The sequence below is a fragment of the Podarcis erhardii genome (assembly GCF_964252035.2).
Source record: "Podarcis erhardii genome assembly, chromosome: 10".
In the NCBI taxonomy this organism is placed as follows: Eukaryota; Metazoa; Chordata; class Lepidosauria; order Squamata; family Lacertidae; genus Podarcis; species Podarcis erhardii.
Window position 1 is genome coordinate 3889724 of NC_138500.1, and position 12233 is coordinate 3901956.

A 12233-nucleotide genomic window follows, 5' to 3' on the forward strand; every position below is an offset into this window, starting at 1 on the left:
GTTGGTGCTGACCTTTAAAGCCCTAAACGGCCTCGGTCCAGTATATCTGAAGGAGCATCTCCTCCCCCACCGTTCTGCCCGGACACTGAGGTCCAGCTCCGAGGGCCTTCTGGCGGTTCCCTCACTGCGAGAGGCCAAGTTACAGGGAACCAGGCAGAGGGCCTTCTTGGTAGTGGCGCCCGCCCTGTGGAACGCCCTCCCATCAGATGTCAAAGCGATAAACATCTACCTGACATTCAGAAGACACCTGAAGGCAGCCCTGTTCAGGGAAGTTTTTAATATGTGACATTTTAGTGTATCTTTCATGTTTGTTGGAAGCCGCCCAGCCAGATGGGCGGGGTACAAATAATAAATTATTATCATCATCATCATCATCATCATCATCATCATCATCATCATCACAAAAGACTGGCCAGGCTCCCCAGGCAATCCAATCAAGTGACCATTAAACAGGTAACCTGGCAGGCAGGAGGTAAACAAACCACTCAGATTTCTGCTGTAAACCGCCCTTTCTGTGATGTAGGTATGATATATGAAGGGGTGGTCTTGAGCTCCAGGGCAGGGCATTTAAAATGTCTATATAAGGCCTTGTGTGCCATTGTTCTGGGTTCCCCCTCCCTCCTGCGTGAGTGAGGACCCTGTTGCAACAGATCAATAAAGATCAGGCTTACTAGCTGCTTTGCTTCTCAATATTCTCTGGTTGGCCTCTGTTATTTTCTTCTACCAATAGGGAACCTACGTAAGGACTCTATTTGGGCTCTTGGATACCCCATAAGGGGAAAAAGGGCAGATTTTTTGTTTACAACATTTGCTTGGAACATTTATTTTATATACATTAGACCTTAAAATTCTTACAACAATTGCATATGGTTGCATGAACTTTTAAGACCTCTCCCCATTTCCCACAATACATTTTTTCACAGCATCATCCATACATCACAAATGTGTCACATAGTAGGAGTGTTTGGAATTTAGAAACATGAACCCGTCACCCACCCCTGTCACAACCCCAGTTTCCCACACCTTTTAACTACCCTCTTCCCCAAAAAACCAGAATAGTTTTTACACATCTCCCTATCTGCAAGGCTTTCCTGCGCTTCTCCTTTAAATGCATCAGGATTCAACCCACCATCCCGATGGATTTCTGCCTGGGGCATGTGCTGCCCTTGATCGCCTCCTGCCTCCTACGGGATTATGGAGTCAGGGCGAGCCCTGGATCCACCAATGCTAGAGGAGTCATTAGCCATTGGAAGCAAGTAAACCGTTTAATTTTGGAGATTATTTGACGTTTCAACAGTTTTCTATACAGTATTGGAGAGTCGGAGGACACAGTCCGATTCATGGTATCCGCTTCTTGCTACAATTGTATAGGCTGCTTTTCTGAGCCTCTTTGCTGTTGTGCATGGAAGGTGCCTGTGTCCACGGTCCTTGTCCTGGCCTTAGTCTGAGGCTGTGGTGGGGACTTGGGGTTTTGGGGGAGTCGTATAACTGTCCCCCCTTCCTGGTTTGAAGAGCACCAATACCTAAAACACGGATGGACGACTCGTGGCGTAGAGTGGGGGAAGGAAGGATTTTGCAATATAAAGTGTTATGGAAAAATCTAGGTGCGAGGCTGCTCAGTCCCCCAGCTGGCCGGGCAGAGCCCGTGGGTCCCTGCGGAATAAAGGAAGGAGTCCAGCCAACCGGAGCAAATAGCTGTAGACCAAAGTTTACTGCGCAATAGGTTCAAAAAGCAAATTTGAACCCCGAGGATGGGGTGACAAGGACTTTTAAAACTTTCCCACCATATCCCAGAATACAGTTAATACAGCATCATTGCTACATCACTGACATGTCACAGAAGGGGAGGGGTTAACCTTGGCAAACATGCCCAAAGATTAGCACAAGCAGACATGGCAGGGCAAGACTCAAGTATAAGATTAGCATAGACAAATATGTCTTAAGTACCCACCACCCAAAAGTCCAATAGAACTTCCTTTGCATGTCTGGAGCCTGAGGCGAGTCAGGTGATGAGATTGGGCTTCCTTTGGCTAACAATGAGCCCTGCAATTGTCACCTCTGGGAACTTCCTGGAGTCCTTTTTCAAGGGGAAAATAACTTTGGAATGAAGAAAACTGGGAAAGGAGATGATTTTATACTATTTTTAAAGCTAGGTAACTTCCCTGACCTGTCACGTCGAAAGGATACATTCAGGTATAATATTTATAATATTTAACTTTAAAGATGTGCCCCTCCCCGTAATTTCCGTAACATTTAGACTGTGGGGTGGGGGACCCCACTTTGCAAGTGGATTGCCGGGATCAGCCCCTCCCTTCTCTCCTGATCCACTAGGAAGAGGGGAGGGGGAAAACCTTCCTTTCCCCCCCCCCACTAAATTCCTCCCCTCCCGGTAGATTGTCGCACCCCGCCCTCACAACCTCAAATTGGTCCCATACGTTGCACCTCTTCCTCCTCCTCGGAATCCGGTTTCTGTTCCGGGAATGGAGGGGTGGGGGTGAGCCCCCCCCAAAAGACCTGCCTGCTTCTCCCGCAAGTGGCTCTTCTGCGCCGGATAGCTGCTCTGCGCCGTAGCTCTAGGGGCGCGCTTTCGGAAAGGGGAGGAGGGGCGGCAGGGGAGGACACCCCCCTTCCCCCCCCCGTGGATATTGCTGCAGGAAAGGAAAGGAGAATCGGGAGCGAGGAGAAAGAGGTAAAGGGGTCGCGGGGGGGGGGGAGAGAAGAACCCAGAGACCCCCTGCCAGCTCCCCAAAGCGCCTTTCGCGGGTCCCATGTCCCATAGGCATGGGCTGGATCCCTGCACGAGTGCTGCGAAGGGGGCTTTCCTTAGGCGCCCTGGCGGGGGCGGACATGGGACCCCCACCTAGGGGGTCCCTCGAGGACCCCTTGCCCCGTTTCCCCCACGCAGGGATCCCGCCTCCCCTCCCGGGACATCCTTCTCCCACCCCGCCCCACAACCCCAAATCCCCTCCCCAATATCTTGCTCCTCCTCCTCGCCATCTGCCTTCTGTTCCGGGAATAAGGGGGGGGCGGCTGAGCCCCCCTCCCAATCTGCCTGCTTCTCCCGCAAGTGGAGCTTCTGCGCCGAATTGGTGCTCTGCGCCGTAGCTCTAGGGGCGCGCGCTTTCGGAAAGGGGAGGAGGGGCGGCAGGGGACCCCCCCCCTCCGTGGATGTTGCAGGAAAGGAAATGAGAATCGGGATCGAGGACAAAGAGGTAAAGGGGTCGCGGGGGGAGGCGAGAGAAGGATCCAGAGACCCCCGCCAGCTCCCCAAAGCGCCATTCGTGGGTCGCGTCGGCATGGCCTAGATCCCTGCACGCCTGCTGCCCCTTGGCAGCGGCGGACATGGGGCGCCAACGGAGGGAGTCCCCACGAGGGCCCCCTTGCCCCGTTTCCCCCACGCAGGGATCCCTGGAGCCCTGTGGGCTCCGCTTGGAGAAAGGCGGGTCATGAAGGGGTTAACGGGCGCGAGGGACGCCTGGATAGAGACCCCCGTGTGGCTCGTGTGGGGGGGGGGTTGTCCTCTGGATGGAGAGGTGGGGCGCGAAGGGTGAGGGGTGAGCCCCGCCAAGACGGCCTCTGGGTGCAGGGAAGACAGGGAAAGAGGGAGGGGTCGAGGAAGTGGGGGGGGGAGCATCCCTGGGGCAGGGAAGGGCAGCAATGGGAGAGAGTGAGAGAGAGAGATACAGAGATACTGGAAGACCAGTCCTTGGGGAGATGTCTCCATCCTGGCGCCCGCCGGGAATCTCCAGAGGGGCCTCCTTGCCTTCTCCCTCCCACCCAAGAATCGGCCACCCCTTCAAGGCGACCAGAGAGGGATCCCTGGAAAGTGGGGGAGGGGTCCAGTCCCCCCACCCCTTCCTTCCTGCAAGCTCCATCCTCTTCACGCCCACATAAGCTCCTGCCCGCCCCAGACACAGTGGTTCAAATCCTGAGGAGAAGAGGGGAGGGGAGAGGCCTTCTGAGAAGCGGCACTTTGTTTCCGCAATCCCACCCAGGAAGCAGCCAGAAACCTTTTCCTCTCTCTCAGGCTTCCATCTTTAAGTGTCTTTTCCACTGCCTGGTTCATTGAGGATGAGGATAATGTACACCTGTCATCAGAAACGGGTGCAGAGTCCATGGAATGGCTCTCAGGCTTGATATAGAAGTTGCACCTCAAAAGCATTTCTGTTCCTCTTATTTTTGGTAGGCAGTGTCAGAGTGATTGACAAGCTGAGATACAATCCTTCAGCATCTGATGATAGCAATTGCATGAATCTTCCCAGTCAAAGGACCCATTTTCATGCTATACAGTGCCTGTGGCTGGAGGCTCTACATGCAAGGTGTGCCTATACAGGCCAGTATTAGCACAGGTGAGCTGTGTGACCATCTCAAATTTACAGACTGTATGTGAATGAGAAGTTGTGGGTGGGATTACAGTTTATGGCATCCCTGTGATTTTCTCCCCTCATAACATTTCGTGAGCTGATATTGCAGAACAAATTCCAAAATAACTACAAAAATAACTACAAAAGAATCACAATATAATAAGAATGATTGTAGTATTTCCACGCTACCTAACTGGCTGGGTTTCCCCAGCCACTCTGGGCAAATTACAGTACATATAAAAGACAGTAAAACATCAGGCATTCAAAACCTCCCAATACAGGGCTGCCTTCAGCTGTCTTCTAAATGTCAGATAGTTGCCCATTTCCTTGCCCTCTGCCTGCTTCCCTGTAACTTCGCTTCTCACGGGGGGGGGGGGGGGGTGTTCCTTCAGGTCTACATACCCGAGGCTGTTTAGGGCTTTAGGTTGCAGATCTTCCTCCTCCGCAATGATCTCCAGAGCAAGTCCAACATACAATTAGCAGAGTAGGAAAAAACGCTCAGAGACAGGAAAAATTCCTTCAGCAAATAAATTTGTTCCTGAAGGCATAACAGGATTCTGTGCCTGAAAAGTGCATCCACGGCAATTTAAAGGTCAGCACCAACAATGTGAGATGTGCTCAGAAATGTACTGGGAGTCAGTGACTATCCTTTAGGACTGGTGTTCTGTTGTCTCAGCGGCTGCTCCCATTCTGTTGTCTAGCTGCCACATTCTGAATTTTACGAGTCACCTTCAAAGGTAGCCCCATGTAGCGCATGGCAGTAGTCCAAGCGGGAGATAACCAGAGTATGCACCACTCTGGGGAGACAGTCTGCGGGCATGGAGAGTCTCATCCTGCGTACCAGAAGGAGCTGGCAGACAGCTGCCCTGGACACAGAACTGACCTGTACCTCCATGGACAGCTGTGAGTCCAAAATGAGCCCCAGGTTTGGGGCACAGTTACCTCCATCAGGTCTAGGGAGTCTTCCACACCTGCCTGCCCCCTGTCCACCTGGGACACTATTTCTGTCTTTTCGTGATTCAACCTCAATCTGTTAGCCGCCATCCATCCTCCAACTGCCTCGAGACACTCACACAGGACCTTCACTGGTTCCAATTTAAAAGAGAGGAAGAGCTGGGCATCATCCACATACTGGGGAACACCCAGGGCAACCCCCCCCCCCAGCGACTTCATATAGACATTAAAAAGCATGGGGGAGAGGACAGAGCCCTGAGGCACCCCACAAGTGAGCACCCAGGGGTCAGAACACTCATCCCCCAACACCACTTTCTGGACATGGCCCAGGAGGAAGGAGGGGAACCACTGCATAGCAGGGCCCCCAGCTCCCCTAGAGGGTCCAGAAGGATACCATGGTCAAAGTTCTCCAAAGCCGCTGAGAGATCGAGCAGAACCAGGAAACAGCGCAACCAGGGCAGTTTCAGTCCCATGATGAGGCCTGAATCCCAATTGGAAGCATAATGGTGGCAGAAGCTTTCCTGGTCCTGCACCCCCAAAAGCTCCAGGCACAAGACTTTCATTAGCTTTGAAGGGGCCATTGGATACTTGGAGGTCTTTTCTTCAAAAGACAAATATTCTGAATACCTTTACAGTGACATATGATGTAAATAGCGCTTCTGTTTTCCTTGTTTCACATTGGAGAGACTTTGATACATAGGTCTGAGCTCATTTCTCGGCCTGAAACTGCTGTGTTAGCAGCAATGGAAGCCTGGGCAGTGTGTTTGGGGGTTCAGGGCTCCCTAGAGAACAAGAGCCCCTTCTCAGCCTGGCTTATATGGTCCCAAGGAAAGCAGAGCAGTACTTTTGGCACCAGCTTGGCTGCAGGAGTGGCTGGAAGGAGGTGTGCAGGACACCATCCAACCGCCTTAGAGAGTCCACTCTGGATTTGTGTAGGTTTTCCTCCACAGCTTTTTCTTTTCTTTTCTTTTTCTAAAGATATATATTAAGATTTTACAAGATAAATACATAGATCCAGTTACAGATAGGTAGCCGTGTTGGTCTGCCATAGTCAAAACAAAAAATTCCTTCCAGTAGCACCTTAAAGACCAACTAAGTTAGTTCTAGGTAAATACATAGATAATAGAGAATAACACAAACAACAACAAAAAAAGGAAAAAGAATACATCAAAGAGAGAGAAAAAACAAAACAACAAAACAATAAAGGCATAAAAAAGAAAAAATCCAATTTTTAACTTCATAATTCTATAACCCTCTTTCTTTACTTCCTCACATCTCCCTTTTTTGTGTTCCCCTTTACACAATCGAGTTCAGCAAATCCTAACCCTCTTTCAGATCTCATTTATAATTATATATTTCAACCTATTATGTCTCCGATTTTTCTTCTCTTTTCAAATCAATTTTCAACTATTCTTTATAGCTCAATCTCTTATGCCACTTTGTATACATTTGACATAATATTACTCTGGTCTTTTCACCCTTTTCTTTTAAAATCATTTTTGCATATTCTTTTTAACTATGTCACTAGTGCCATATTATCTTTATATCCAACATCATTTTAACATTCGAACATTTTACAATGTTTCTGCAAATAATCTTTAAACTTCTTCCAGTCCTCTTCCACCGACTCTTCTCCCAGGTCTCGGATTCTGCCGGTCATTTCCGCCAACTCCATATAGTCCATCACCTTCATCTGCCATTCTTCCAGGGTGGGCAAATCTTGTGTCTTCCAGTATTTTGCAATGAGTATTCTTGCTGCTGTTGTTGCGTACATAAAAAATGTTCTGTCTTTCTTTAACACCAATTGGCCGACAATGCCCAGGAGAAAGGCCTCTGGTTTTTTAGGGAAGGTATATTTAAATACCTTTTTCAGTTCATTATAGATCATTTCCCAGAAAGCCTTAATCTTTGGGCATGTCCACCAAAGGTGAAAGAATGTTCCCTCAGTTTCTTTACATTTCCAACATTTATTATCAGGCAAATGATAGATTTTTGCAAGCTTGACCGGGGTCATGTACCACCTATAAATCATTTTCATAATATTCTCTCTTAAGGCATTACATGCCGTAAATTTCATACCGGTGGTCCACAACTGTTCCCAGTCAGCAAACATAATGTTATGTCCAATGTCTTGTGCCCATTTAATCATAGCTGATTTAACCGTTTCATCCTGAGTATTCCATTTTAACAGCAAGTTATACATGCTTGATAGTATCTTAGTTTTAGGTTCTAACAGTTCTGTTTCCAATTTTGACTTTTCCACCTGGAAGCCAATTTTTTATCCAAATTATAGGCCTCTCTAATTTGATGGTAATGCAACCAATCTCGCACTTTATCTTTTAGTTTCTCAAAACTCTGCAATTTCAATGTGTCTCCTTCTTGTTCTAATATCTCCCAATATTTTGGCCACTTGGCCTCCATATTGAGTCTTTTCAGAGCCTTAGCTTCCATAGGTGACAACCACCTTGGGGTCTTGTTTTCCAATAAGTCTTTGTATCTTTTCCAGACATTAAACAACGCTTTCCTGAAAATATGATTTTTGAATGCTCTATGAGCTTTAACCTTGTCATACCACAAATATGCATGCCACCCAAAAGCATTATTAAAACCTTCTAAATCCAAAATGTCAGTGTTCTCGACTTCCGGAGGCGGTGCGAACGGCAATGGCGGTCCTCTTCTTGCTGTGAAGGGGAAGCTCCGCGGAAACGGGTCGTCCGCTACGGCGAATCGGAGACCCCCGTCGAAAAACCACAGGCAGCAGAAGCCTGTGGCCGTGGGACTCAGCGGGCACCATTAGCGCCCCCCGAAACTGTAAAGGAACCCCGCAAGGGGCTCCGGAGAGTGACAGGGCTGGAGCGGTGCTGTGAGTCGATTGCTCTTTCTGTGGAGTGAAGCCGCGAAGCTGTTGTCGGTGAGCGCTGACCTTTTTCCTGGGAGTATTCAGCTAAGAAACAACTACCCGTGAGTAGGTGAAGTTTAAAGAATTTGTGCCTTTTGAAAAACGAAGTTTTAATTTGACACTGAAGCGGGAGGCACAACCAGGAAGTCCGTCTCCCGGCTTTGTTTAAAGATTTAAAGTAACGACGTCTAATTTGCTTTTGCCTCAGAAACTGCGATTTAAAAGACTGTTATCTGAACATCAGACAGAAGATTTCACCTTATTTTAAGGTGGAAGAGGAAGAATTTGGCTTTTCCTCTCCACGTGTGGATTTATAAAAACATACTGAACTCCTGGCGATCGGGCTGCCAAACCATTAGAGCTGTCAGGCTGCTTGAAGTGTCATATTGTAACTCGCACTCTTTGGAGACATTGTAACTTTTTATGATCAACTCTGCAAAGTAAAAGGAAAAAGGACCTGTAAGGTTTTCTGGAGATTTGTAACTGTTGTAAATTTGAAGGGACACTTTGTAATTTGGGAAAAGACTTTATAAACTGTGACTTTTTAAGATAAACATTGTGTCCCTCTAGTGGAGTATTGAAGCTGCGCAACTACTGGGGTTTTTTTTTCCATCTCTGGACTTGGGGATTTTCCATGTGAAAAGCAGACCGTGGGATTGACCTTGGAGCATAGACAGAAGTGGGATGAGTGGGAAGACAAGATCAGCTAAAGCCAAACAGTCTAGTATAATCTCACAGCTACGCAGATCATCTGTTCCCACTGTTCCAGTGGCACAAGAGGAAGACTTAGAACAATATAGGCCTGAAGGAATGGCCACAGGAAGGGACTTTACTACAGTATTAAATAAAATTTATGAAAAATTGGACGTTGTAAGTAAACAAGTGACTGAACAATCAATTAAAATTGACCAGAATACAGCTAGTATTAACAATTTGACTCAGCAAGTTAGATCAAATGCTCAAACTGTTGGAAAATTATTGGAAGACACTACATTAAATCGTAAAACGGCTGAGGAGGCCAAACAAAAAGTAGAGGCTGTGCAAGAAGAAATAAAACCTATGCGCAAACAGATTGGTGAACATCAGGCACTTCTGTCTATGATAGAATTAAAAAATAAGGAAAATAATTTGAGAATTAGGGTGGTACCAGAATTGAAAAAAGGAAGATTTAATTGAATATTTGACAAAAGAATTTGCGGAATTTTGGTCTCTGGAAGAGGATAAAGACTTTAAAATTGTAAGTGCATTCAGACTGGGAAAGGGAGGGAGGAAGGTTAAGTCAAGAGACTGCCTGATCTCCCTCAGAACGAAGGAAGAAAGAGATAAGATACTGAGTGCGCACTTTCAGAAGACCCTTGAGATCCAGGATTCTAGAGTGGAAATTTACAAGGACATCCCGAAACATCTATTGGAAGTTAGATCTAACTACGGAGATTTGGTGACATTGCTGAGAAGTAACAGAATCATCTTTAGATGGGAGTTCCCCCAGGGAATCTTTTACTATTAAAGGGAAAAAAGTTAAAATCAAAACAGTTGAAGATAAGGAAAAAAATTTGAGTGACTACGGAGAAGACCTTCAGAAAGGGACTGAAGAAGAATTAAGAGCCTTAGGATCTGGACCACTAAGTTCTGCACTTACACCTTTGGGTCTTGACGAGCCTGAGAAAGTGATAACACCGCCAAAGGGAGAAGATCTTTTGGGAGCTGTAGGAGGAAAATAGAATTATCTAAACATGTCTCTGCAACTATTAAGTTGGAAAATTCATGGTTTTAACTCCCCTGAGAAGAGGAAGAAGATCTTTCATTTATTTAAAAAAAAACAACTGGACTTAATTTGCTTACAGGAAACGCATGTGATTAGGCTTCATAGGAAAGTTTTAATTAACAAGAGACTAGGCCAAGAATTTATCTCATCTGACAGAGTGAAGAAGAGAGGAGTTGTTATCTACGCAAAAGAAAGCCTATCACCAAAATTCCTTTTTAAAGATGAGCAAGGAAGAATTTTGGCAATTGAAATTCAAATCCAAGGAGAAAAAATTATGATTTTAGGAATTTATGCACCAAATGAGGGGAAGTCGGAATTTTACAAGAAGTTGCATGAGACAATGTTGGACTATATGGACTATAACAACATCATTATGATGGGCGATATGAATGGGGTGGTATCTACGAATATGGACAAAGCACAAAGACAAAGCATAACAAAAGAGGGCAGGCTACCGAAATTTTTTTTTTTTAACTAACTGACAATATGGATTTGATTGACATCTGGAGAACCAAAAACCCCCTAGGAAGAGAAGGGACATTCTTCTCTGAAGCCAAAATGACATGGACTAGAATTGACCAAATATGGATAACTAGAGGACCGGCACCCAAGACTAGAAAGGTGGAAATCTGCCCAAAAACCTGCTCCGGCCATAATGCGGTAAAGATGGAAATGAAACTAACACCAATTGGTTCCTTCAGATGGAAGATGAATGACACCTTATTAAGAGATCAAGAGATTGTTAAGAAGGCCCAAAAGACCTTGAGAGACTATTTTGAAGTAAATTTGAAAACTACGGTTGAAAAAAGAGTAATCTGGGACGCAAGTAAAGCGGTGATGAGAGGGTTTCTGATACAACAGAATGCAATAAAAAAGAGAACTCAAAATGAGAAAAAAGATAAAATTTTGGAGAAAATAAAAGAAGGAGAGAAAAAATTCCTGCTTGGCAGGGGGTTGGACTCGATGGCCCTTGTGGTCTCTTCCAACTCTATGATTCTATGATTCTATGAAATTAAGATCGAAACCAAAGTCACAGGAGATTCTGAGAGAAATTAAATTATATCAAGTACAATACATGAAATTGATAAATCAGGAAGTTGAGTGGAAAATTAAACAAATGAGACAAAAGACTTTTGAGTTGGCTAATAAATGTGGAAAACTGCTTTAAAAAGAAATTTTGGTGATAGGCTTTCTTTTGCGTAAATGACAACTCCTCTCTTCTTTACTTTATCCGATGAAATAAACTCTTGGCCTAGTCTTTTGTTAATTAAAACTTTCCTGTGAAGCCTAATCACATGTGTTTCCTGTAGACAAATTAAGTCCAATTGTTCCTTTTTTAATAAATGAAAAACTTTCCTCCTCTTCTCAGGGGAGTTAAAACCATGAATGTTCCAACTTAATAGTTGCAGGGACATGTTGAAGTAGTTCTATTTCCCTCCTACTGCTCCCTAAAGTTCTTCCTCCTTTGATGGTGGTATCGCTTTCCCAGGCTCATCAAGTCCCAAAGGTGTAAGTGCGGAGCTTAATGGTCCAGATCTTAAGGCTCTTAATTCTTCCTCAGTCCCTTTCTGAAGGTCTTCTCCGTAGTCACTCAAAATTTTTCCCTTGTCTTCAACTGATTTAATTTTAACTTTTTTCCCTTTAAAGGTAAAGGATAGCCCCTGGGGGAACTCCCATCTAAAGACAATTTTGTTGCTTCTCAATAATGCTACTAAATCTCCGTAGTTAGTTCTGAGTTCAAGTAAATGTTTCGGGATATCCTTGTAAATTTCCACTCTTGAATCTTTGATCTCTAAGGTCTTCTGAAAGTGCGCACTCAGTATCTTATCTCTTTCTTCCTTCGTTCTGAGGGAGATCAAACAGTCTCTCGACTTGATTTTCCTCCCTCCCTTTCCAAGTCTGAATGCACTTACAATCTTAAAGTCTTTATCCTCTTCCAGAGACCAAAATTCTGCAAATTCCTTTGTCAAATACTCAATAAAGTCCTCTTTTTCAAGTTCTGGTACTGACCTAATCCTCAGATTATTCTCTTTATTTTTCAGTTCTGTCATAGACAGAAGTGTCTGATGTTCACCAATCTGTTTACGCATTGGTCTTATTTCTTCCTGCACAGCCTCTACTTTCTGTTTGGCCTCCTCAGCCATTTTGCGGTTTAATGTAGTGTCTTCCAATAATTTCCGAATAGATTGAGCATTTAAATTAACTTGTTGACTCAGATTATTAAGACTAGCTGTATTTTGATCAATTTTAG

The 12233-nt window shown here is 45.4% G+C and overlaps 2 protein-coding genes and 1 long non-coding RNA gene across 12 annotated transcripts in view; 2 read left to right on the forward strand and 1 right to left on the reverse strand.

Moving 5' to 3' along the window:
• Window positions 1-12233, forward strand: part of LOC309351796 (uncharacterized protein) — a 62613-nt gene that overhangs the window by 44364 nt on the left and 6016 nt on the right. Inside the window, exons 1-2 of one of the 10 annotated variants that reach the window (XM_081879755.1) lie at window positions 2647-2689; window positions 4187-4349. The exons of 5 other annotated variants lie outside the window; for them this stretch is intronic. The gene's annotated coding sequence lies outside the window, so the exon portion shown is untranslated. Of the gene's footprint in view, window positions 1-2646; window positions 2690-3027; window positions 3213-4186; window positions 4350-5530; window positions 5989-12233 lie in introns of those variants that run through there. 4 more of the 10 variants (XM_081879756.1, XM_081879758.1, XM_081879757.1 and 1 more) reach the window with 4 other exon arrangements.
• LOC309351860 (uncharacterized protein) overlaps window positions 1-12233 on the forward strand; it is a 35108-nt gene that overhangs the window by 5394 nt on the left and 17481 nt on the right. The window lies entirely within an intron of this gene.
• Window positions 1693-2488, reverse strand: LOC309352085. Its single transcript, XR_014161098.1, has 2 exons — window positions 2436-2488; window positions 1693-2114 (listed from the first exon to the last, which is right to left on the reverse strand). It is a non-coding gene; the product is annotated as an uncharacterized lncRNA (long non-coding RNA).